General features: G+C 38.7%; 1 long non-coding RNA gene across 1 annotated transcript; it reads right to left on the minus strand.

The window, feature by feature from the left end:
* Positions 1 to 2543: 2543 nt before the first annotated feature.
* LOC127490284 (uncharacterized) lies at positions 2544 to 27121 on the minus strand. Its single transcript, XR_007918172.2, has 3 exons — positions 25866 to 27121; positions 14936 to 15064; positions 2544 to 14801 (listed from the first exon to the last, which is right to left on the minus strand). It is a non-coding gene; the product is annotated as an uncharacterized lncRNA (long non-coding RNA).

Here is a 27121-nt window from a genome sequence, read left to right on the forward strand (position 1 = left end):
GTCACCGTTTCTCATAGTGTGCATTTCACTTCAACAGGTTTCCTTTTTGGTGTTCAGTCAGTTGTCACCGATCAGGGAGAACATATGGTATTTGTCCCTATGGGAATGGCTTATTTCACTCAGCATGATGTGTTCCAGATTCCTCCATTTTGTTGCAAATGACTGGATTTCATTGTTTCTTACTGCGGTATAGTATTCTAAAGAGTATATATCCCATAATTTCTTTATCCAATCTACCGTTGATGGGCATTTAGGTTGGTTCCAGGTCTTGGCTATCGTGAATTGAGCTGCAATAAACATTAGGGTGCAGACCGCTTTTTTGTTTGCCAATTTAAATTCCTTTGGGTAAATTCCAAGGAGTGGGATGGCTGGGTCGAACGGTAGGGTTATATTCAGGTTTCTGAGGAATCTCCAGACTGACTTCCATAGTGGCTTGTCCAGTTTGCATTCCCACCAACAGTGGGTTAGTGTCCCTTTTTCCCCACATCCTTGCCAGCATCTGTTGTTGGTAGATTTCTGCATGTGAGCCATTCTAACCGGGGTGAGGTGAAACCTCATTGTGGTTTTGATTTGCATTTCCCTGATTGCTAATGACCTTGAACATTTTTTCATGTGCCTGTTGGCCATCTGGATTTCCTCTTTTGAAAAATGTCTATTGAGGTCCTTGGCCCATCTCTTAAGTGGGTTGTTGGTTTTGTTTTTGTGGAGTTTCTTGATCTCTTTGTAGATTCTGGTTATTAACCCTTTATCTGTTGCATAGTTTGCAAATATTTTTTCCCATTCTGTTGGTTGTCTCTTCACTCTCCTGACTGTTTCTTTTGCAGTACAGAAACTTCTCAATTTGATGCAATCCCAATAGTTGATTTTGGCTTTGACTGCCTGTGCCTCCCGGGTCTTTTCCAGAAACTTTTTGCCTGTGCCAATATCTTGAAGGGTTTCTCCATGTTCTCTAATAACTTGATGGTAGCAGGTCGTAGATTTAGGTCTTTAATCCATGTGGAGTGGATTTTTGTGTAAGGTGTAAGGTAGGGGTCTTGCTTCATGCTTCTGCATGTGGAAATCCAGTTTTCCCAGCATCATTTATTGAATAGACTGTCCTTGCTCCAGGAATTGGTTTTAGATCCTTGATCAAATTAAGTTGGCTGTAGATGTTTGGGTTGATTTCTGGTGTTTCAATTCTGTTCCATTGGTCTATCCATCTGTTTCTGTACCAGTACCATGCTGTTTTGATTTCAACTGCCCTGTAGTATGTCCTGAAATCTGGTCTTGTGATGCCTCCAGCTTTGTTTTTGTTGTACAAGATTGCTTTAGCTATTCGAGGTCTCTTGTGCCTCCATATGAATTTCAGCATCATTTTTTCTAGATCTGAGAAGAATGTCTTTGGTATCCTGATTGGAATTGCATTGAATCTATAAATTGCTTTTGGGAGAATGGACATTTTGATGATGTTGATTCTTCCAATCCATGAGCATGCAAGATTTTTCCATTTTTTGGTATCCTCTTCTATTTCTTTCTTTAAGATTTTGTAATTCTCATCGTATAGATCTTTAACATTCTTGGTTAAGTTTATTCCAAGGTATTTGATTGTTTTTGTAGCTATTGTGAATGGGATTGATCTTAGAAGTTCTTCCTCAGCCATGGCATTGTCTGTGTATACAAAGGCTGTTGATTTTTGTGCAATGATTTTATACCCTGCTACTTTGCCAAACTCCTCTATGAGTTCTAATAGTCTCTTAGTAGAGTTCTTTGGACCCTCTAAGTATAGAATCATATCGTCTGCAAAGAGGGATAGTTTGACTTCTTCCTTCTAAATTTGTATTCCTTTAATTTCTTTTTCTTGTCTGATGGCTCTGGCTAAAACATCTAGAACTATGTTAAATAGCAGTGGTGAGAGTGGGCATCCCTGTCTGGTGCCAGATCTCAGTGGAAATGCTTCCAACTTTTCCCCATTCAATAGGATGCTGGCCGTGGGTTTTTCATAAATTGCTTTGATTGTATTGAGGAATGTTCCTTCTATACCCAATTTGCTTAGAGTTTTCATCATGAAAGGGTGTTGAATTTTATCGAATGCTTTCTCTGCATCTATTGAGATAATCATATGGTTTTTCTTCTGGAGTCTGTTAATGTGGTGTATCACATTGATTGTTTTGCACACATTAAACCATCCCTGCGTACCAGGGATAAATCCCACTTGGTCTGGGTGGATGATTTTCCTGATGTGTTGTTGTATTCTATTGGCGAGAATTTAATTGAGGATTTTTGCGTCTATGTTCATCAGGGATATTGGTCTATAATTTTCTTTCAGTGCTGCATCTTTCTCTGGCTTAGGGATTAAGGTGATGCTGGCTTCATAGAAAGAATTTGGGAGGATTCCCTCTTTTTCGATTGTTCTGAATAGTTTGAGAAGAAATGGAATTAGTTCTTCTTTAAATGTCTGGTAGAATTCAGCAGTGAATCCATCTGGTCCTGGGCTTTTCTTTGTTGGGAGGGCCTTTATTACTGTTTCAATTTCTGTCTCAGTTATGGGTCTGTTTAGGTTTTCGATGTCTTCCTGGTTCAATTTAGGTAGATTGCATGGGTCCAGGAATCTATCCATTTCTGATAGATTTTCTTTTTTGCTGGCATACAGGTCCTTGTAGTAATTTCTGATGATTCTTTTTATTTCTGTGGTGTCTGTTGTTATGTTTCCTTTTTCATCTCTGATGTTATTAATTTGGGTCTTTTCTCTTCTTTTTTTAGTTCATTGGGCCAATGGGGTGTCAATTTTGTTTATTTTTTCAAAAAACCAGCTCTTCGCTTGGCTGATTTTTTGTAATTTTTTTTTTTGGATTCAATCCTGTTAATTTCTTCTCTGATTTTAATTATTTCTCTTCTCCTACTAGATTTGGGTCTGGTTTCCTGCAGTTTTTCTAGGTCCTTGAGATGTGCTGAAAGCTCATTTATTTGGTGCCTTTCCAATTTCTTGATATAGGCCCCTATTGCTATAAACTTGCCTCTCAATACTGCTTTTGCCGTATCCCATAAGTTTTGATATGTTGTGTTGTTATCCTCATTTACTTCCAGAAAGTTTATGATTTCTCTTTTGATTTCTTGAATGACCCAGTGTTCATTCAGGAGCATGTTGTTCAGTCTCCATGTGTTTGCATACTTTCTGGGGTTTCCTGAGTTGCTAATTTCCAGCTTCATTCCACTATGTTCTGAGAAGCTGCATGGTATGATTCTAATTCTTTTGAATTTGCTGAGACTTGCTTTATGGCCTAGTATGTGGTCAGTCCTAGAGAAGGTTCCATGTACTGCTGAGAAGACTGTAAATTCTTTAAGTGTAGGATGAAAAGCTCTGTAGATATCTGTTAGATCCATTTGGGCAATAGTGTCGATTAAATCTGCTGTTTCCTTGTTGATCTTCTGTCCGGATGATCTATCTATCTCTGAGAGTGGAGTATTGAAGTCCCCCAGTACTATTGTATTGGAGTCTAAGTCTCCCTTTAAGTCCCTTAACATATCTTTTAAATAGACCAGTGCCCTGTAATTAGGTGCATACACATTTATAATAGTTACGTCTTCCTGTTGAATTGAACCCTTAATCATTATATAGTGTCCCTCTTTGTCTCTCTTAACAGTTTTTGTATTAAAGTTTGTTTTGTCTGATATTAATATGGCTACACCTGCTTTTTTGGTTTTTGTTGGCATGGAATATCTTTTTCCAACCTTTCACTTTCAGTCTGCATGCATCTTTGTTAGAGAGATGTGTTTCTTGTAGGCAACAAATAGTTGGGTGTTGTTCCTTAAGTCAATCAGCCCATCGGTGTCTTTTAACTGAAGAGTTAAGACCATTAACATTTAATGTGACTATTGATACATAGTGACTTTGCTCTGCCATTTTCCCGGAGATATTTTCTAGTATATGCTTTGAGCTTCCCATGCTCTTTTACTGGTAGGTGTTCTTCCTTTACCTTCTTTCATATTGATGGCCGTGTTTCTGTGTTTCTGAGTGTAGCACATCTTTTGCAGGGCCTGACGAGTGGCCACAAAGTCTTTCAATTTCTGTTTGCTATGAAAGGTCTTTATTTCACCTTCATTCACAAATGAGAGCTTAGCAGGATATAATATTCTGGGCTGGCAATTTTTCTCTCTTAGCACCTGTGCTATGTCTCGCCATTCCCTCCTAGCCTGTAGTGTTTCTGATGAGAAATCTGCTGTGAGTCTGATTGGAGAACCTCTGAGAGTAATCTGACGTTTCTCTCTTGCATATTTTAGGATCTTTTCTTTATGTTTCACTGTGGTGAGTTTAATTACAACGTGTCATGGTGAGGATCTCTTTTGGTCATGATTACTGGGGGTTCTATGAGCTTCCTGTACTAGGATGTCTCTGTCCTTCTCCAGACCCGGAAAGTTCTCTGCTAGTATCTCACTAAAAAGGCCATCTAATCCTTTCTCTCTCTCCCTGCCTTCAGGAACTCCTAGAACCCGAATGTTGGTTTTTTCAATAGTATCCTGTAGATTCCCAACAATATTTTTTAGATTTCTGATTTCCTCTTTTTTTCTTTGGTTTGACTGTATCCTTTCCTGTTCTCTGTCTTTTAAGTCCGATATTCTCTCTTCTGCTTCACCCATTCTGTTTATAAGGCTCTCTAATGTGTTTGTCATTTGATCTATTGAGCTCTTCATTTCATTTTGATTTCACTATCACACTTTCCTCTTCTACTAGTTTCTGCATTTCATTTTGATTCTTCCTTAAAATTTCATTTTCACGAGAGAGATTTTCAATCCTGTCCAATAAGGATTTCTGTAGTTTAAGGATTTGCTTTTGAAAACTTCTAAATGTTCTTATCATAAATTTTTTGAAATCCGTATCTTGCATTCTTCTATCTCATCATCTTCATAATCTTGGCTTGGGTGTTTTGTTTATTTGGAGGCGTCATAGTGTCATTGTTGATCTTGTTCCCTCGATTTCTGTGTTTATTGCTTGGCATGGTTAATTCTTTTTCCCTCACCGTGAGTTTTTTTTTTTTTTATACTATGTCTGTGTTAAGTGGACTGCCTGCTGTTGGAGGAGCCTTGGAGGCTTGAGATGGGTGTTGCCTGAGAGCTCTGCTTGGTTCTTCAGGGTTATGGGTGTGCAAAGGTGACACCCTTAGGTTATGCATGGTAAATCCCTCTTTATTTATTTATTTATTCATTTATTTATTTTATTTTATTTTTTATTCAGGAGGTAGGTAATACTGGAAGGCTGAGCAGCATTGATGGTATTTAGCTTCCACTCTCTGGCTTCTACCCAAAGAGTCTGTGCAGGCTCGGTTTCTCCTGCAGACTCCCACTGGGTTGCCTAGGCTATTGAATTGTAGCCTTAATACTCCCCCTTTATTATGTATATCCCAAGCGGGGCTTGCTCTTTGTCTCTTGCTTGCCTTTGCAAGGTTGGTGGAGAGAGAAACTTGTCTGTATCAGTACGCCCCCACCTTTTTTTTTTTTTTTTTCCTTCTCTCCTGTAGTTAGTCTGGTGAACTCTCCCGCTTCAAAGCCCACTTCCCTCTAAAATTCTGTCCGCTGTTTCCCAGCCAATGTCTCCGGTTACTGAGCTCACCTCACCTTCCAGCGCCGATGTGTGGACTCGAAGCCCTGGGCGTCCCTCCTCTCCCGCTGGTGTCTGTGTCACATCCACTCCCCTTCCCGCACTGGCGCGCAGACTCTGAGGCTCCCGCGGTTCGGCTTCCATGCGGTGGGCGACCCTGCTCTCCCAGTAGGTCCTCTGAGTCACAGCCACTAGATCTGGAAGAGTTTCCTCTGCAATTTTTTCCTGATCCTTTTTCTGAGGCTACCGTAACTCCACTTTCATTAAACTAAATTTTCCCGGACAATCGGTGCGCGCCCTCACTATTCTGCCATCTTGGGACAAGTCCAAGATGTGGGATATTATAACATTCTTTTCTTATAAAGATTAGGGAAAGGATTGAAGAACTCTTATATGTAGGATAGTTAATCTGTAATATTCAGTGTTTTTCAGTGCTTGGAAGCAAAGATTGACCTAAGCACTTGTATACGAAGAGGCTCTGAGGAACAAGACAAAATAAAGATAATGAGGATATTTTACTTGCAGGCCTGGGTAGGCCAGTATTTAATTCCACATCCACAGTTAACTGCTAGTGAAATTGACTGTATTTCAGGAATCAAATTGGATAGGGTTGTAAAGCACATGGCATGCTGCTTTGCAAATAATAAGAATTCAATAAATAATAGCTATTATGACTATAGGGGATTCAATTTGTTAGAATATCACACACTTTTACTGAATTCAAATAATTTTAGAATAGAGTATTTAGTTCTGTGTTTGTAAGAACAGCAAAACTGTATTAAATTTGTATCATGTTTTATTGCTTATGAAGTCCTTACATATATACGCTCTCCTTTTGTTTTCATTTTTCTTCTCTGTAACCTTAGAAAGCAGACAATTTTCTTCTTTTAAATAAGATCAAATATGCCCCTTGGCCATGATACTACATTCTGAGTATTCCCCACAGTTAATAAATGATAGTGAGAGGATTGAAATCCAGATATTTTTACTCTGAAGTTCAGGTTTATCTCATTATACCAAGCCATCTAAATCACTAAAATCTACAACTGCTCTCTGTTGTTAAGAGTTTGGTTATGTTTCCAGCCACACTTTGACTGCCTGTGAATTCTCAAGACTTCTTTCTTATGGTCCTAATATCCTTCATAAGCTCCTAATAATGCATTTAATATTTCAGGAGGATGTACCACTCTAAAGAAATCATCTGTTGATTTGTTTTTAAAACCTTGAGCATATTTTAAAGACTTTAATGAGGGACTTCAAGTCCAGGAAAGAAAAGGCAATAAGAGGAGATCTGGAAATAATATTAAATCAGTAATTCTTGGTGAAACTGTACATATGTAAATAGTTGAATAAGAATAAAGACACAAATATTACATTGAAATATTTAAAGAAACTTAAAGAGGGTTAAGTTCTCTATAATCATTTATTTTTGAAGATTTATTTATTTAGTTGAGAAGTAAAGTTACAGACAGAGAGAATGAAAGACAGAGAGAAAGGTCTTCCACCCACTGGTTCACTCCCCAACTGGCCACAATGGCTAGAGCTAGGCCAATCCAAATCCACGAGCAAAGAACCTCTTTTGGGACTCCACCACAGACACAGGGACCCAAGCACTTGGGCCATATTCTACTGTTTTCCCAGGCCATAGCAAAGAGCTGGATTGGAAGTGGAATAGCCAGGACTCAAACCAGCACCCATATGGGATGCTGGCACCCATCGCAGGTGGCAGCTTTACCCGATACACCACAGTACTGGCCCCTGTCCAGTTATTCTTATGTTCTTTGTGTTCCACTTTTTCTTTCTCACTGCATAGTCTCATTTCTCCCAGGAAGCCACCTCATTACTTTGTGGGTATAACCAGTGTTTCTTTATATATTTTATTGAATTTAAGAATGTCTCCTGTTTTGAATTTCTCTGTTGCAAATCGTTTTCAATTCCATCTTGAATAAGTATTTCCTAAATTTTGAATGTTCACACTTTTCCTTCTACTATTGTATCCATACATGAAAGAAAATAAAATTTTCTATAGTTTGAAATTATTAATTAAAGTGTATCTTTCCTGGCCATAGATAGTCACTAATAATTAGCAGTTTGTATCACATTTTCCAAATTATTTGTATCACAATTTCCAAATGTATATGTGTGTGTGTGTGTGTGTGTGTGTGGTGTGTGTAATCTAATTTACCCATAAGATTTCTATGAGACATAAAAGACAACTTTCATTATTCCCATTTAACATATAGGAGTTGAAGCAGAGTGAGAAGAATAACTCGCTAACTGAAAATCAGCTAATTTGGAGTAGATGTTATGGTGCAGTGGGTGAAGTCTCCGCATGGGATGCCTGCATCCTATATCTGAGTGTGCTTGAATTGTGACTACTCTACTTGGGATTCAGCTCACTGTTAATAGGCTTCAAATGCAGCAGATGATGGCCCAAGGATTTGAGTCCCTGCCACATATGTGGCAGACCACAAGGAGATTCTGGCCCCTAGCTTCATCTCAGAGATTTTGGCTGTCTGGGGAGTGAGCTGGCAAATGGAAGAGTCAGGGTCTCTCTTTCTCTTTCCCTTTCAAAGAGGAGGGAGGGAGGGAGGGAAGAAGGGAGGGAGAGGGAGAGAGAGAGAGAGAGAGAGAGAAGAAGAAGAAGGAGGAGGAGTAGGAGGAGGAGGAGAAGGAGAAGAAGAAGAGAAGAAGAAGAAGAAAAGAAGAAGGAAGAGGAGGAGGAGGGGAAGGAGAAGGACAAGAAGGGGAAGAGGAAGAGCAAGAAGAGGAGGAGGAAGGCAGGCAGGCAGGCAGGGAGTCACTGAATCATTACTGGGAGTTTCAGAAAGAGAATTACCATGTTAGTATTTATTGTCCCAGACTTTACCCAGCTGAATTTGAACTTGTGTGTGTGTGTGTACATGTGTGTGTGTATGTTTTGGGAGCCCCAGATACACTGGGGTTCCAGAACCACGGTATCTAGTACCTTGCCTTAATGGCGGCTTAAGGGAGGCTGAATGTAAACATTTATAGCTTTCCTTTTGCAAGATACTCCTTTTTGTTGGATGGCCTGTGGCCAAGGGTCCTTCCCATGGGAAGCTTGCTTATTTTGGCAGAGGCTCTTGTGGCTCTTGTCTGACCTGTGTATAGTGTATGCCTGCAGGACTTCTACTCTAGTGCTAGGAGCCCAATATCTCTGTTGTCCATAGTATATCAGGGAAAGCCTTGACTAAGGTAATCACTGGTTCTCCCCATGGAAGTCAAAAATTCAATAAATCTCCACAACAGAAAACAAACTCAGATTTTTGCTTACAGATGCTGGGAACGGAGGGCACAATGAGTTAAGCAAGCAGTTCTTCATCTCAGGTTCACCCAGGACAGGAATGAAGAGTCTAGTAGGGCTCGGGGTGGTAATGTTGAGTTAGTGGGGCAAATAGATAGCAGTACACACACACACACACACACACACAAACTCAAGTGATTGGGTTATAGGTCACTTAAAATTTGTGGTAAAATGGTCAAAAGGCTCATATAAAGGAAATGACAAGAAAAGTGGGGGACCTAGTCTACTAAGCAGGACGAATGACTCTAATTCTTGTCTCTGGCCACCAACTTGAGCTACTTGGTATAATGTTCTACTTCAAAAATGCCTGCAACAGCTTGGGCTAGCCTAGAGTCAAACTTGGGAGCCAGGAACTGAATCCAGATTTCTTACATGGTTGGCAGGGATCCAATATCTTGGACCATCCCAAGGTCAAGCATAGGCAGAAAGCTGGGAACAAAAGCCAGAGCCAGGACTGAAACTCAAATAGTCACTTACGGGATGTGGACATCTCAACTGATGTTTTAATGGTTGTGATAAATGCCTGCCTCGGTCCAGGCGCCGTGGCTCACTTGGCTAATCCTCTGCCTGTGGTGCCAGCATCCCCCATGGGCACTGGGTTCTAGTCCTGGTTGCTCCTCTTCCAGTCCAGCTCTCTGCTGTGGCCTGGGGAGGCAGTGGAGGATGACCCAAGTGCTTGGGCCCCTGAACCTGCATGGGAGACCAGGAGGAGGCACCTGGCTCCTGGCTTCGGATCGGTGCAGTGCCAGCCGTAGCGGCCACTTGGGGGGTGAACCAACGGAAGGAAGACCTCTCTCTCTCTGTATGTCTATCACTCTACCTTTCAAATAAATAAATAAAACATCTTTAAAGAAAATAAATGCCTGCCTCAACTCTTAGTACCTAGGCATTCTATTTTTATCTAGATTCTTCCTGGTGACATAAGATGCCTCTGGTTATTCTGAAATAAGGATTCTTCTTTATTTAATTTAAGTCTGCCAACATTTGCCTACTGAAATTTTGCATACTGGCAGTGTAATTGCTGATGAGTGTAAGCACAAATATAAGCTTGGCTTTCTGCAGGAGAATTTGGGCATTTGTGTTATGAAGTTCAGCTTTAATTAATATAGCTTTTTGATCCTTATTAAATGCGGGATGAAATTCTCATTCTACATATAAGTACCTTGCCTCAGGTCAAGTACAGAGGCAAAAATGAAGCAGGTCCCAGAGTAAGAGAATATAGATAAAAGTGTTATTGGTGAAGATAACCTTCAGGTGTTCCTTGTAATCACTGTTTTCAATCATGAAACTAAAATGAATACCTCCCCTTGGAGTATAGCCACACCACAGGGTGTGGTTTATTAGAAGGAAGACTATGCAAGCTCTTCCACTGATTCAGGAGACATGAACTCTTTATGCTCAAGGAAGAGCAGTATGAAATAGGGTGGCAGGAATTATTTTATCTAGCTGAACCAGGGCAATGGCTTCAGTAAAGACTCTTGTGTCGGTCCACAGTGCTGACTGAGCACCAACCTTGGCGTCCGACCAGCTTACTTCTCTGGTTTTAACTTTTATTCATTGTTGAAACCACATCAAACTTTTCCACTGATTCTTTCTTGACACTTGCTTATAATGGCTACCCAGATGACCAAATAAATTAAATTGTTTGTGATTTCGCCATCTGTGACACAACCTTTAATTTAGTTTTTGATTCTAATCTTCTTTGTCTAGACATGTCTATTGTTTAAAACTTGAACTGTTTTACATTCCACTTCAACCCCAATTTAAGCTTATCTCTTGATTGAGCCATTTTCTCATTTGAAAAACAATCACCCGCTACCTAATGTCTGCCAAACATAATTCTAGGGGTTGGGGATCTCATCCCTACCTATTGTCTCCTTATGTATGGAACACAGCAGATCCAAGATTAGCTTTTGTTGTGTTGCTTTAGATTCTCCAAGGTGAATAGTATTTGGAAATTCAAAACTAAAATGATTCATAAAACCTCCAGGCTAACATTAGTTTTTAGTTTATTATCTTCTTTGTATACGTCTATGTAGAACTGTCTCTTGAAACAGTCATGAGGTAGGAAAATTAAGTAGATAAAAATAGTCTGTTGACTCAGAAAAATAGTGACCTAAGTAGTAATTCTGTATCAGCTCCTCATTATTCTTGTAACCTTTAAAAATTTTCCCTTCTGACATTTCAATTTTCTTCTCTTTAGAATTATGTTTCTTCATAATATTTTGTGAAAATTAAATGTGATAATTAATGAATTGTACACAGTGTAGAGTCATACATGCACTAAAATTCAATAAATGATAAAATATTATTGTGTCTAATGCCTTTATTTGTTCTCTTTATCTCAAATAGTCATAGCTACTCTAATATTCATAGTGCATAGTCATTATGTAATTTATTATTTTCCCTGCATTATATACTCATAAACTTATTTCCCTCTCCTGATGGAGACCTACAAATTTCTATTCAAATATTTCCTTACTTTTATATTTTTTACATATATCAAAGTCAGAAAAATACATGATTTGTTGTATAGGTCTATGACATTGAAATTATGGCTATCCATATTTTAATGTTTTTATAATTTCTTCCTCAACATCATACTTTGGGGGATAAACATCACCATATTTGATCTAGTTCAATCTTTCCAAACATTGCCTAGTGCAAATCTAAATATTGCCTAATGTAAATCTTCAGCATGTGTTTCATTTTTAAATCTGATATACCCTAGATTGCACCACCTCTTAACAACCACCTGTGAAAAAGGGATAATGTACAATAGAATAAACAGACCTTGTGTCCCTGTGTAAAAGTTTCTCTGGGACCTCTACATAGGAGCTTAGTGGCTATATTTAAAGTGTGGTCATGCTGACAGGATAAATGCCGTGTGAGTTTTCCCAGCATCGTTTGTTACTTTATGTTCCATCAACAGTGCATAAGGGTTACAATTTGACCTACCATCACAAAGCTTGCAGGGCTAGTTTTTCTGACAGTTGCTACTCAGATTGTGTAAAATCATGTCTAATTATTGCCATAATTTGCATTAGTCTGATCAGTATTGAGGTTGAATATTTCATCCAACTAAGTCATCTCTCAAGTTGTTCTTCATGTGTTAATCAAATAACTTACTCACATTTTCTTTAGGTGCTCACAGACCATTTTTGCTTTTTTTCAGGAACTCTGATTAATTCATCATCAGTTATTAACTTGGCAATTATCTTTTCTGAATCTGGCACCTGACTGTTAACTTTCTCAATACTATCTTATGCCAGTTGTATTTTAATGTTGATGTGTGAAAATCCATCAATATTTTCTTGGCTTATGATTCTTGGGCCTTGATTTGTAAATTCTTTCTAATTACAGAGTCATAAATATATTCTCCTTTTGATTACTTTATCTTTCCTATTTGGAGATTGAATCTATCTCTAATTTTGTCCTTGAAAATAGTGAAATTTATAATTTTCAGCCTTTTACGTGGTTCTGATGATCAGCTGCTTGCTCTTTATATTGGAAAAAAGTTTATGCCAGGCAGGATGAATGGGTAGGCTAGCTATAAGGAATGTAGAAAATCTCTTCTGTAACTGGATCTAAATGTAACTATAGTTCAGTTCTGATACAAAATAGCCTTAACAATTCTAGAGTTTTCTTTATATTTTTAGTAATTTCAAATATTTTATGAATTCGGTGAATAAAAGAGCTATGACCTTTAAGTCCAAATTCTGGCTCCCTTTGTCAGCCTGGCTACTAGTATTTCCTGTTCCTTTCTTAGGTTATAATAAGTCACATCCACCTTAAAAAATTTTTAAAGTATCATCCATTTATTTGAAAGCCAGAGTTAGAGAGATAGAGAGGGAGAGTCAGAGAATGAGAAAAGAGAGAGAGAGAGAGAGAGAGAGAGATCTTCCATCAGCTGGTTCATTCCCCAGATGGCCACGTTAGCCAGTGCTAGGCCAGGCAGAAGCAATGAGCCAGTAGCTTCCTCTAGATCTCCACATGGGTGCAGGACCCAAGCACTTGGGCCATTTTCCACTGCCCTCCTTGGTATATCAACAGGGGACTGGATTGGAAGTGGAACAGCCGGGACTCAAACTGATGCTCATATGGGATGCCAGCGTCACAAGCGACAACTTTACCTGCTCTACCACAACACCATCCCCAGACACATCCACTTTTCTGATGCAGGATAAGGGAGTGTCTGAGAACACAGATTTTATAATTAGCAAAATAAGTACCCAGATGTAATTCTCTTCAGTCCTTCATTGCTCCTATAATCTTTGGCAAGTGTACCTTTAAAGTGTCAATTTCCTTATTTGAAAAATAACTATAAATACTTGTAATGTTTTGTGAATGTTAAAAAGAGTGGGTTTATTGATTGATTGATTTTATAATAAACTTCTATTTTTGGTATCAAGGATTGTGTCAGGCCTTTTCATCATTCTCTCAACAAGTATCATATTGCCTGACTCATTGATTTTCCAATATTTTCTGAGTCATAAGAGATTCTAGACTATATTTTATTTCAAAAAAATTCTTCTGTTTTTACATTTAATAAAAATACTATGTAATGCTTATAAAGTCTGTACTGTCTAGCAGACGGTTCTAAATCTTTCAAACATTTAATTTAATTTGCTTTCACAGTAGCCCTTAGTATACGTGTCAGTATGTTTTACAGGTGAGTTAGTTGGATGAAATCTCCATTTCAAAGAGTAGAAAACTGAGGCAAAGAGACATGAGATATCTTGCCTAAGGCCTCATAGCTAGTAAATAGCAAAACCCATATTGAAACTAAAAATGTGGGTCTCCAAAGTTTATGTTCATAGCTTCTGCCCTTTGCTGCTTCTCTTTAGAGCCTGAACACATCTGCAGTTATGGAGTGAGTTCAGGTTGAAATTGAACACCAGCTCGGCGTCCCACTAACCATGGGGTTATAAACACATGTCTTGACCTTACTTAGCCTCTACTATATTTTCTGCAAAATAAGAAAACAAATCTCCCAGCCTCATATAGAGCTAGTGAGCCCTAAATGAAAAAATCTATGAGGCATTTAGTATAGTTCCTCATATAGAAATAGTTAATATGCATGATCATTACTAGAATTATTCTAGCTACATATGCCTTTCGTTTTTGCCTGTAATTTAAATAGGCAAGTTCAATGTTTCACTTTTTTAGCATCTACAATCACACGATAAATATACTTTGTAGAAATATCAGATGTACTAAATTATATATTAAATGAGTCTTCCTTTACCACCCCTTCCATTCTGAGTTTGACAATAAGTATACCAAGATCTAAGAAAACTGATAACTCACCCTGTGTGGACCCCTGTACAAGAGGGGATTAATCTAGTTTCTCTTCCTGACTCTTAGAATCTATGAAATTGTAACGTGAAACCATTGAAGATCAGGTTATCTAGATGGGTGAGAAACTTTTGAGTTAAATGGTAACAGTCTTGGGTCATGTTAATTCTGTTTTCACTGTTGAAGAGCAGATATCAGTATCTCTCCGTGCTACCTCTTTTTCCTCTTTCCTACCGACCCTGACCAAGGTCATCTTGCACTCTTTGGAGGCCCCAAACTCCTGCCACTGGTTTAATGGCTGTTGCAAGCAGAGAGCGCGTTATGAATGTGAAGTGTCTGTCAGCCACTAAAAGCCTGTGAATTAGTGCTTCTTGCCCCTGTCTGTCAGGCAGCATACTTTTATAGAGAAATAACTTATCCTTATGAAAGGGCTGACCTGTCCCTGCTCTGCTGCACTGGGCTCAGCACCAATCCCTCCGAACACTCGCAGAGAAGAGGTCCTCTGTGTTCCAGGAGGGCTCTCTGAATTTCCTGGGTCATATTTGCGCTTCTTCCAGGTCACAGGAGATTTTGAATGTGTAGATTATTCTCAATTTCAAAATTAACCTGTATTTTGTACCAAAGGACATCCATTAAAACACTTCTGCTCAAAAACCTTGAATCTCTTCATTTCTCCCTCCCTTATTTTGCTCAGCTCCTTTGCTGCCTTCACGTTGGGTCTGACCAGTCTGTATACTCACCATGTAAGTGTGGAAGGACCAGTCTTCTTTCAGTGCTGTGTGCCACCGAGTCCCCATGATAGAGGATGCCCTGTGAGTTTTGCACAGTAAACACGGACTGTGATTTGTGGGAGGATGAGATTTTGTCTCCTATAAAGAAATTTTAGGAATTACTGAGCCAGATTACTATTACTGCAAAAGGTACTATTTGGGGAGGATAATACTGATTGTTCAGGGGATGCCTAGCTACTGTCATTGCTTCTATGCATGTAAAATCATTTAGAACTTCATAGGAGATTTTGTCTTATCACATTTTTAATCTAATCTCACAATAGCTTTTATGTTTCTTGAGGAATACTTGAAAATTTTTGCTTCCCCCATTTCACAGATGTATGATGTGAGACTCAGAGAGGTGATATGATTTGCTCCTGGTGGCCCGATTTCTGAGTGACAAATGGACACAAAACACAATCCCCAGTTTGGAGCATTTTTTTTTTTTTTACCTATACATGGTGCACTTGGCGAACTTTGGTAGATTGTATGCTATTTTGTTCCCTTGAAGCTGACTATCAAGTTTGCAATTGCTCTAAGTACTAGGAAAATAAGAATTGGTTGGACTTATAGCGGGTATCCCAAACTTTTTCTCTGATAAGAGAAATTGTTTGTGCTATTGGAGTAAGGATTCAACATTGCAGAATTTAATATTTCCTTAGGAATGTATCAGGCTATTCTCAATCCAAGTGTAGATAGAAGAGACATTAAGGCCAGGCATGGTAATCTGTGGTTCTGAGCAAAGTGCCAGTCAATGCTTGGTATTAGGATCTCTAAAAACAGAGTGAAGAGTCGCTCACTCCTGAAACCCTGCAGAGTAGGCTGTTGGCATAGATGGGGAGTGTTGGAAAGGATCCCACCACCTCACATTTAAGTCTTATGAAATTTCCTTAATAGCAAGCCATTCCTTTCTTTTAGACCAAATGGTGATGATATATTTTTCACAGGACATAGCACAGAAGGTCAGCAGGGCTCTAAGAGAATAAACCTTGACATGATCAAGGCAAAAAGTAAATAAGCTTTTGCTCTGCTTTGATTATTAAAATTAAGCAAATACTTGTAAGGCTACTAATTTTTGAACAGCTGTCAATCTTTGCATCAAAGTTACCACAGTTGGCTACATCCTCTAGCAAGAATGTAACACCAGTTCTCAAACTTGTTTCACAAGCTCACATTGGAATGCCTGTTTAAAATAATGATCCTGAACTTAATTTTCAGGTGTTTTCATCTATTTATTTATTTATTTATTTATTTATTTATTTTTGACAGGCAGAGTGGATAGTGAGAGAGACAGAGAGATAGGTCTTCCTTATCTGTTGGTTCACCCCCCAGTGACCGCTGTGGCCGCTGTGCTGCGGCTGGCGCACCACACTGATACGAAGCCAGGAGGCAGGCGCTTCTCCTGGTCTCCCATGCGGGTGCAGGGCCCAAGGACCTGGGCCATCCTCCACTGCACTCCTGGGCCACAGAAGAGAGCTGGACAGGAAGAGGAGTGACCGGGACAGAATCCAGCGCCCCGACTAGGACTAGAACCTGGTGTGCTGGCACCACAGGTGGAGGATTAGCCTATTGAGCCGTGGCGCTGGCCATTTATTTTTAATCTATATTTTTAGTAAGTGGCCAGGTGATTTTTATAGTCAGCTCACACCTCCCATATTATAAAACAGTACTGTGGTTTATTGACCTTGATGGAGGTAATGTATTTGGACAGAGCTTGGGAGAAAATGTGATAAATGTATGAATTAAAACCAGGAGAACACAGGGGTTCTTTCTCTAAGGCTAATTGTTTTTTTTTTTAAAGATTTATTTATTTATTTGAAAGTCAGAGTTATACAGAGAGGAGAGGCAGAGAGAGAGAGAGAGAAAGGTCTCCCATCCAATGGTCCACTCCCAATTGACAGCAACGGCCAGAGCTGCGCCGATCCGAAGCCAGAAGCCAGGAGCTTCTTCTGGGTCTCCCACAGGGGTGCATGGGTCCAAGGATTTAGGCCATCTTGTACTGCTTTCCCAGGCCATAGCAGAGATGGATTGCAAGTGGAGCAGCCGGGTCTCCAACTGGCACCCTTATGGGATGCTGGCACTGCAGGCCACAGCATCAGTCCTGGGCTAATTGTTTTCAATTGTTGGCTGTCTGTTGAGACTCCTCTAATGATCTTAAAACTATGCTCATATGCAGATCAAAAATGGATCAATTGAATCACAGAAGTGTTTCATTCATACATTGATGTTTTCTGAAGAACTCCTCCCAGATGACACCAAATCCAGGAGTGAGAGTCAGTAGATGCTGGGTGATGGTCTCATTCATGTGAATGTGTGCTCTTTACAATAGGTGAACCCAAATGCACTGTGTTTTGCAGGGATCGGATGAGCATACCTTAGCTTTAGCCAAAGTCCAGCATGATGAAGTGGATTTGAGGCCTGGGGATAGCTGTTGACACAGCTCACCTCTGGCTTCACTTGGCGTACTTCATTAGCTGTAATTAGTCAGCTGCCTCTTTGACTCAGAGGACTTGAGGCACTCAGAGTGCATTGCCTGAGGAAGTTTTTTCCTCTCTCTGCGCATAAAAAAAAAAAAAAATTAACTCCCCTCAGAGTACCATGAGGGGCCTTTGTCTTCTCATTTCTTTGGAAATTAGAGCATCAATGACATCTTTATTCCTTGACTTCCTTCCTGGGCTTGCTGAGACACAACCATCACAGCAAAAGGCCATGTGCATGTGGGAGGTTCTTTCACCTTTTCTTGAAATGAATATGACTTTTATAATCCTTCAAAACTATGTGCTTATTATTTTTGAAATGTAAAAATTTCTGACAAGAAAATGGTATAAAAGTTAAAGTTATTCTCAAATATTATTTTTATTAATAGATAAATGACCCTCTCAATTTCTTTCCTCCTGTGTGTGTAACACATAAACACACAATATACGTGCAGCACAAATTTGATCATATTGGGCCAATGCTTGATATTTAGCCATTGGTTCAATAAAGACTTAGTTTATTCATGAATATACACACATGGTGACCTGTAACCTGTTTCTCCACTTACCAAAAATTCTTTTTTGTTAATGTTTTATTTCTTTATTTGAAAGGCAGACTGGTAGAGAGATGGAGAGGCAGAGATAAAGGTCTTCAATCTGTTGGTTCCCTCTCCAATGACCTCAATAGTCAGGACTAGACCACATTGAAGCTAGGAGTCAGAAATTTCTTCTGTCTCTCACATGGGTGCAGGCCAGTCTAACGTACCAAATTCTGGGAATTAGCCTCTGTACTTCCAAAATAGTTACATATGCCAACTATTTCTTCAAATATTCCCTTGTAAAGTAAATTGTATTTCAGAATATCTTTTTTTTTTTTTTTTTGGAGTACCTTGACCTCTGTCTCTTCCCCATACTTCGTAGTACTTTCCATATGAAAAACTGTGTATGTTTATGCCTTTAGTTTTACATGTCTGCTTTTGTATAAAAATGTAAACATGTATGCACACATTTTTCAAGGCTATGTATTAGTGCCTTTTGGTAGTTAACAACAATGCCCCATGAATCCAAGATTGAAGCATAATACTTGTACCTATAAATGAGTTATTAACGATAAGAGTTGTCAGACTGTGCAAGGAACATGACATCTTTTGTGAAATCTACTTTTTTTTTTTTTTTGACAGGCAGAGTGGATAGTGAGAGAGAGAGACAGAGAGAAAGGTCTTCCTTTTGCTGTTGGTTCACCCTCCAATGGCCGCCATGGCTGGTGTGCTGCGGCCGGCACACCACGCTGATCCGATGGCAGGAGCCAGGTGCTTCTCCTGGTCTCCCATGGGGAGCAGAGCCCAAGGACTTGGGCCATCCTCCACTGCACTCCTGAGCCACAGCAGAGAGCTGGCCTGGAAGAGGAGCGACCGGGACAGAATTCGGCGCCCGGACCAGGGACTAGAACCCGGTGTGCCACCGCCGCTAGGCAGAGGATTAGCCTATTGAGCGCCTGCCAAAATCGACTTTTAATAATGGTAATTATGATGTAGATGATAGTGGGGAATATTTCAATAGAAAAGACATTCTAAAAGTCTCTAGCTCAGCATCTCATTCAAAATAAATTCTCTGTTAACATTTACTGATTCAATGACTAGATCTTATACTTTAAGGTATATTTAAGGCAACTAAGCCTAAAAGCAGAGGACTTACTAAAAAGATCCTTCAAAAAGATTTTTTTCAATATTCATGGCTTGCATTGTGATGCTACAGATTAAGTCACCACCTGCAACACTGGCCTCTCATATTGGAGCACCAATTTGAGTTTGGTTGCTTGGCTTCTCATCCAGCTCCCTACTAATGACCTGAGAAAGCAGCAGATGATGGCTCAAGTGCTTAGATATCTGAAAGCCATGTGAGAGGCTTGAATGGAGTTCCTGGCTCTTGGCTTTGACAGAGCCCAGCCCTGGCTACTGCAGCTACTTGTGGAGTGAACCAGAGGATGGAAGATCTCTTTCTTTTTCTGTCTCCTCATCTCTTCCGTCACTCTGACTTTCAATAAAATAAAATAAAAGTTTAAAGACATTTATATTTTTGATGACTTTCAGAGCTCTTATATCAATTGCTTTTCCTCTTAATAATCTCCATTTTTCCATACTATGAAATATAACTTGATCTTGGAGTATTTGAGAAGGCGAGTAGACAGGAGCAGTGCACTTAGAAATGCCTTGGCCATTAGCAAGTAAGTAAATTTGAGTAAGGAAAAGAAAATCAATTCCAGAAACTTTAAAAGTATTTAAGTGGATTTCATGTGAAGAAAACAAAATAATTTAACTAAAATATCTTGAGGCTAATGTACATACAATTAGCCCTCAAATTTCCAGAAATAACACCTTACTCAATCCCTCTCCTTAAAACATCCTATAGGGCATTTAAGGACTTGAGTAGCAGCTTTTAGTACTGCATAATGTTACAGCTGGTTGAAGAATTTAGAGTTGATCTAACTTGCCCACATACATGCAAAATTAAAAAGAAAAGAAAAGAAACTTCTAAGGGATTTTCTAGTAGGCAATTCACAGATATTAGTAATTCAAGATCTACAACTCTTGCAATACTGTGTTTGATAACAAGGGAACCATTTTTGGCAGGTATTAACCCAAGAGAATAAATATAAGACAGTTTTATTTCTCCTTCAAAACCCATTCAAGCAAAAGATATGGACATTCCTATCCCCTCAAATTGCATGAAATTTCAGCTAGGTATCATATTTTTTCTCCCACTTTTTTTGAGAAAAAAAAAATAAATTCTTTGATCATTTTCAGTTTCAGAAATAATCTTATTTCTGTCATTAAAATCTCCAGTCCAGTTCAATCACCTACAAGCTGTCAGTTTTAGCTAATTTAGAGCTTGTTCTCCTGAAAATTGATATGGCTGTTAGCCTAACTGACCAAATTGAGAGAAGATGGTGGTCAACTAATTCTCTTTCTCCTTTTATCCCTTCTTCTTCCCATTGATGGTATTTGACCCCTTCCAGGTCAAGAGAGAAGAGGGAAAGTAGTCTTTGGTAATGTGTACCTTACTGATGCTAAAACCTGCTTCTTTCATTGGTAGCTTCCCTTGTCTTTTCCCAATGCCTGGATGCCACCAATATTCTTTGACTTGTGGTCCCTTTCCTCCATCTTAAACAGCAACAACTGTGATAAAGCCTTCACATTGCATCACCTTGAATATATTCAGTAGTCACATTACTTCTATGTTATTTCTGCCTCCATCTTCCATCATTAATGCTCCTTTTTATTACATTACATCCACCCACATAATCCAAGTTAACCTCATTATCTCAAAGTCAGCCAATTAGCAACCTTAATTGTATTGGCAAACATAATTTTCCTTTGCCATACAATTAGTATTTTTATAGGCTCAAGGGTGTAGACATTTTGGGGAGAACATAATTCTTCCTACCATACTATGCTATTAAACATATAGAAATGTATACAGAGGTACAAATAGAAGTAATCACATACATGTATTTCTTAACTTTATCCATTGAGGTGGTTTTGGCACAGAACACCCAGCATCTCCTAGGGTTGTATTTCCAGAAAACAGATTTTGAGACTAGATGTTTCTTAGTTATTGTTTTGGGAACCAGAGAGTTGAAGGAGGGGATGAAGAAGGATAGGGCAAAAGGAGTAGTTCAGCTCTTTAGCAGACTCATTGAAGTCTTCAGCTGACTCCACAGAAAGTTTTGAAACTGGGATCAAAATGATGACTTCCTGAAGTAGAGCAAAGCAGCCCAGCTAAGCTGGTTTTAATAACCAGCTCATCTTTGTGGTGCTATCTCTAATAGGGGACATGATCTTGGCCAAGATAACATTTCATATGATGGGATATCTGTGTGTTTGACCATTTGAGGGCAGAGTTCTGAGCAGCTGAGATTTGGGCAGTGTATATCATGCCCACTACATTGGGCGTGTTTTTGTTCCAACACTTGGTGTTAAAGTGCCATCCTCCAGTAAAAGGAATTAGGGCTTTTTTAAAAACTGATTCCAATGGTGAAGTCCAAGATGAACTCAGGACATCTTGTTATATCTACAGTAAAGAGGGACTCAGATTGGGAGGAGGATTTGAGAAAGTAAGGAAAATTAGCTTTGAGGAGAGCCTACTAGTCAAATCTGAAATAGTTTAATTAATAATGATAGAGTATATAACACTGAATAAAATAGAATCTGCAAGCTTTTTAAAGATCGTGTAGATTTTTTCCTCTAAAATTTTCTTTGCTTATTTATTTATGTGAAAGAGGGAGAGAGGGAGAGGGAGAGAGAGAGGGAGAGGGAGAGGGAGACTAAATGAGTGAGTTAGAGAAAATGGTTCCATTTGAGGTTCGCTACCCAAATGCCCAGAATGGCTGAATTTGGGTGAGACAGAAGTTGGGTGCTTGGAACTCAATCTGGGACTATCATGAAGGTATCAGGGACCCAATTACTTCAGCCATTAGCTTCTGCCCCATGGGGTGCACATTAGTAGGACTTGGGGCAAGGCCAGAACTCAAACACTGGCATTCTGATATGGGATGCCCACATCTCAACTGGCATTTTAACTGACAAGCCAAACACGTGCCACCCCCATACTATGTAACTTAAATTTAAAAAATACAATAAGACAGTCTCACTACAGTAAAATGTCAAACAATACATTTGAAACAAATGATGAAATTTTATTTAAAAGGTACCATTTCCAACAACCAGAATAAAAATTAAACCAGACAAGAAAAATCAATAGATGCTTAAACTAATGGATGAATGCTTGGAGGTGAATGTGACATTTATATACATCAAAATATCTCAGCACCAGATCCTTGATAATTTCAAAGGGAAAAACAATAATTCTGTATAAGAGGAAATCTGGTAGATATCTCCTTTGTAAAAATGTTACCATTGACATTATTTAGTGATGGTTCAAATTGAAATTGTGTATCACTCAATAGGATGCAATAAGGAAAAAATCACTTCTGTCATATTTTGCTCCCCAAAAGGCATAATTTGAGTCCAATTGCGAGGAAATATCAGATAAATACAAACTGGGAGCTATTCCATAAAGCAGTTTGATTTAATCTTCAAAAATATCAAAGTTATCGAAGTCCAATGAAGACTGAAAAACTTTTCCAAAGTTAAGGAGACTAAAGGAGCGTGCACTCGTTATAGGGCAAATATTCACAGATTGAATAATTTTGCTACAAAGAATGTCATTTGGGCAACTAGCAGAAACTGCATATGTTCTGTGAATTAGACAGTAGAGAATATCAGTTTAATTTTCTAATTATCATGACCATCCCATTGCTACATAGGAAAATAACCTTGTTTATAAGATGGAAGGTGGAAGTGTACAAGGGCAATGGGTAATATGTGAATTACATCTTACTTCTAAATTACCCAGTTGATAAAAGGATCTTTTGTGCTATTCTTATGAGTTTTTTCTGAGTTTCAAATTATGTCAAAAGACAAAGGAAAACAACCATTTTAATTCAAAAGCAGCTATTTCCCTTTTTGAAGAGGTCAATAAAAGTGTTAATATCTCTATTTAAAAAGGGGGAAACTGAGGGAAAAGAATTTATATATATTCACATACTTAGTCCTTGGCAGAACTGGAATTAAAATCCTATTTACTAGGCCGGTGCTACAGCTCACTAGGCTAATCCTCCGCCTTGTGGCGCCGGCACACCAGGTTCTAGTCCCGGTCAGGGCGCCGGATTCTGTCCCGGTTGCCCCTCTTCCAGGCTAGCTCTCTGCTGTGGCCAAGGAGTGCAGTGGAGGATGGCCCAAGTCCTTGGGCCCTGCACCCCATGGGAGACCAGGAGAAGTACCTGGCTCCTGCCATCGGATCAGTGCGGTGCGCTGGCCACAGCGCGCTGGCCGCGGCGGCCATTGGAGGGTGAACCAACAGCAAAAGGAAGACCTTTCTCTCTGTCTCTCTCTCTCACTGTCCACTCTGCCTGTCAAAAAATTTTTAAAAAAATCCTATTTATTAATACTTTTAGAACAACCACTTCACTCTCATACATTACCAAACTGAAAGAAAGGAAGGGAAGGAGAAAGAAGATTTGGAAGCATGGAGGGACTATCTCTCTACTTTTTAACTTGATGTTCACTATGACTTGTTTATTTTGTGGTGACATTTCAGGTACATTCAACACAATCTTAGAGAGAAGACACTGATAAAAAGTGAAAATATTTAGTTACAGTATTTGATCCATGTGCCACTCTCATCCCCCATGCTGCAGATGGAAGGGTAATTACAGCCCATTACCAAATTACTTGCAGTTATCCTTTGATCTTGTAGTTAATACAGTGAACCATTATTTGCATAAATATTATTAGCATATTTCACATCACATTCTGATCTCTTTATGGAGTGACTGTTGCCTAGCTAGAGGATACCAACTTGGAATATTGTCCTTCTTCTTTCCAGCTCTCGCTAGGCGAAGTTTAAATTTCAGAAGCAGTGGCAGATGCAGATTGAGGAAGCCAGTGTGGCAAAACAGAGGAGTGTGAGCTGGGAAATAATGAAATTCTGGGTGTAGAACACAGCTTATATTTACATCTGTATCCACAGAACCCAGCATTGGTTATGTTGTTATATTTGTCATCTTCAATGAAGATCTCACACTTTATCCAGGATTAAGCTCATTCCTTTTTCAATCCCCAAAACTTTTCCAACAGGCCATCATCATCAACTTATTTATTGAAGCCCAAATCCTGGAAGTTATCCTTTAAAATTATCTTTCTCTCTTACCAACCATCTGTTAGTATATCCTATATTGCTATATTCCTCAATATCTCTCAAATCCATTTACTTCTCTGAATCTTTCCATATATCAGCTTAGTCCTTACAGCCATCATTTCACACTTGTGCAATAATGATAGTATTCCATAGTTCCTCTACATATGTATTTAATTTCTTCAGTTCCTTTTTTTATATAGCAATCAGAATTTGCCTTACATAATTCAGATTTGCTCTAGTGGTACAATGGTGTAAATATGCTTCAATTTCTTCCCTACATTTTTCATAAAAAAAATCTCAACTTTTATTTTTTGAAAGGCAGAGTTACAGAGAGGTGGGGGACGGGGGAGGGAGGAGAGAGAGAGAGAGAGAGGTCTTCCATCCATTGGTTCACTCTTCAACTGGCTGCAACGGCCAGAGCTGGTCCGATACAAAGCCAGGAGCCAGGAACTATGAGCTTTTTCTGGGTCTCCTATGTGGGTTCCTAGGACCACAGACTTGGGCCACCTGCCAATGCTTTCCCAGGCCATAGTAGAGAGCTGGATCAGCAGTGGAGCAGTAGCGACTGGAACCAGCACCCTTATGGGATACTGGCACTGCAGGTGGCAGTTTTACCCACTACACCACAGTGCCAGTCCCTCAGCTCTAAATTATGGCCCTGTGATACAGTCCAAACTTGTTCCTCCAACTTATACTTCTACCTACCTTCCCCTTGCCTTGTTGTCAAAGGGCCAGACACTGTTTATATCTGGAGATCTTTGAGTATAATACTCCTGCTTCATGTGATGTTCTTGCCCATGTTACCTACACTTCAATTAACATATTCAAGTCCTATTCATTTTTCAGGTCATGGCTTATCAATTATTTATGTTTTCAATCTATCTAATCAGTCCTCATATTTTGTACTTACTCAAAATGGATCTTGTTTTGTAGAACCTATGGCAATTTACACGCGTAAGTTAGTTATACACTCTATGCCTATTTCATTTTCTAGATTAAGATAAATTAGAAAACAGAAATCAAATTATTTACTACTTAATCCCAGTGTCTGGAGTGGTTCCTGGCCAATGTGGTTCATTAACTTTTTATTTAATGGATAATGAATGAACTGAACATCAGGAAAATAGTCATCAAAATACTGAGTTTCTGGTCCTAAATGTGCCTCTGATTTTATGAGTGGCATTAGATAATCACTCTCACAGTAATTTATTTTTAGTCAATTACATGATATCATTTGGGAATTATGACTTTGAGGTCTGGAAATGCAAGGAATAATATAAGGCAACATTTCTCTCCTCAAATCTACTAACATATCTGCTTCTACACCCACACAATGTTCATTTTCAGTTATAATACATATTACTGTCTAATAGCAAGCTATAGAAAATTATCCTGAAAGTATAGTCTTTGATGTTTCCTTCATAAGCCAAACTTTCCCATTTTATACGTGCAAGGGTATCATTTCCTTACTGTCATTTTTTCCTGTCTCCTGGGCTATATATTTCATCATTCAGACGTGCTATATATGATTTCATTTTTTATAACAACAGCAACCACAAAATTTCTTTGTCATTAATACTCTCCATTCCTAGTTATATTTTCTAATTCCCCTAAAAGCAAAACAAACCAAAAATGCCTTCCTCAAAAGAGTCATCTACACTTACCTTCCTGACCTCCTATCTTCACAATCTTCGTCAAACACTCCATTCGAATTTTATTCACAAAAACTTGCCTCTATTTTGTACTATTAGCTGAATATTTTTCTTGATATACTTTCTTCCTTTGGATCCTGAAAAATTGCTTTCTTTATCATTTGTTAAATATACTCACTGTTAATTTCTTTTTTAGTTTTCTATACTGGATCCTCTTCTTTGTTATGTTCAGTAAATATTGGAATTTCCCCAAGGCTCAGACCTAAGACCTTTCCTCTACTAAAAAAAAAATATATATATTTATTTAGTTAGTTAGTTAATTAGTTATATTTTTGTAAGTGGTATAGGATATAGGGAAAGCTATAGGGAGAAAAATCTTCCATCTGTTAGTTCATTTCCCAAATTCCTGCAACAATTGTGATGGGACTTGATTTAAGCCAGAGCAGAGACTTCATCTGAGTCTCCATCGTGAGTGGCAGGGACTTACTTTAAGTCATCATCCCTTGCTGCTCCCCAGGGTGTACAATAGCAAGAATCTAGAATCAGAACTTGACTCTGACACTCCAATCTGTGATGAAGACCTCCCAGGCAGTATCTTAACTGCTTTTCCAAATACCTGCCCTTCTCTTATTTTTTAAACATAAATATATAGATAATTGTATTTTATTACTTATGGTTTCAAATGCCTTCTATATGCTGTCAACTTCAAAATGTTTACATCGAATGCTAATGTTTCATGAACTCTCTAACTCTCATGGATATTCAATAGCCTTTTTGTATACACATTTGAATAACAGCTAGCTATCTCAAAATTAGCATAATTGAACTGAAATTGTTGAATATCTCTCCTAATCTGCTTCTCTACATTTATAATTTCAAGAAATTACTCCACTATTTTACTTGCTCACATCTCAAATCTTACATCACGCTTGATTCATTTTTCTTTTGTCTTTTATCTTCCCTGTGTCAAAGCATTCACCAAATTCTAAGTTCTACTCTCCAATTATCCAGAATCCATCTATTTCTATAAAGTTTGTTCACTACTATCTGAAATGATCCCAAATGGTCTTCATGATTTCACCTTGATCCTAATCTCTAATTTCAACATAGCAACTTTAGTGGTCCTTTTAAAAAATAATCCAGATTACAGCAGCTCAAAACTCTTTAGTAGTTTAAGTAATAATTAGCAACAAAATTTAAAAATCTTATCTTGACCCATAAAAGTCATCTTTGAATTTGAAACAGACAATATTTCTGGTCTTGTCTCA

This window comes from Oryctolagus cuniculus, chromosome 1, assembly GCF_964237555.1.
Source record: "Oryctolagus cuniculus chromosome 1, mOryCun1.1, whole genome shotgun sequence".
In the NCBI taxonomy this organism is placed as follows: Eukaryota; Metazoa; Chordata; class Mammalia; order Lagomorpha; family Leporidae; genus Oryctolagus; species Oryctolagus cuniculus.